The sequence below is a fragment of the Cebus imitator genome, unplaced genomic scaffold (genome assembly GCF_001604975.1).
Source record: "Cebus imitator isolate Cc_AM_T3 unplaced genomic scaffold, Cebus_imitator-1.0 Scaffold348, whole genome shotgun sequence".
Lineage (NCBI taxonomy): Eukaryota > Metazoa > Chordata > Mammalia > Primates > Cebidae > Cebus > Cebus imitator.
Window position 1 is genome coordinate 245,267 of NW_016107663.1, and position 646 is coordinate 245,912.

The window sequence follows — 646 nt, forward strand, 5'->3', positions numbered from 1 at the left end:
TCAAAATAGATGTTATTATTATTATTATATTGAGTCAGTTTTGCTCTTGTTGCCCAGGCTGGAGTGCAATGGTGCAGTCTTGGCTCACAGCAATCTCCGTCTCCCAGGTTCAAGCAATTCTCCTGCCTCAGCCTTCAGAGTAGCTAGAATGACAGGCACCCACCACCATGCCAGGCTAATTATTTTGTATTTTTATTAGAGACAGAGTTTCACCAGTTTGGCCAGGCTGGTATCAAACTCCTGACCTCAGGTGATCCACCTGCCTCAGCCTCCCAAAGTGCTGGGATTACAGGCGATGTTAACTATTTCCTGAACTTTCCTGAGGGATGGCCATTTCACTGCAAGCTTCTCACTGCTTTGTTCTTCTGTATTACAAATGTTTCCCACTTCCTGCTTTTTAGTATGTTCACACTTCTTACCTTCTCAAACTTCGCCTTTAGTGATGTATTTCAAATGACTTTATAAATTTCACTGGGATTTAGGGGAGGAGGTGAAGGCTCCCCAGTCTGCCATCCTTTTCCTCAATAAATTTGTTTTGAGAAACAGCTCCCTCGAAAGCATTTTCTTCCTTGTCAGCCACATCAGTCTCCTTTGAGTGGAGCTCTCTTCTCGTCTCCTCTTGAATTTTTTTTTTTTTTTTTTTTTT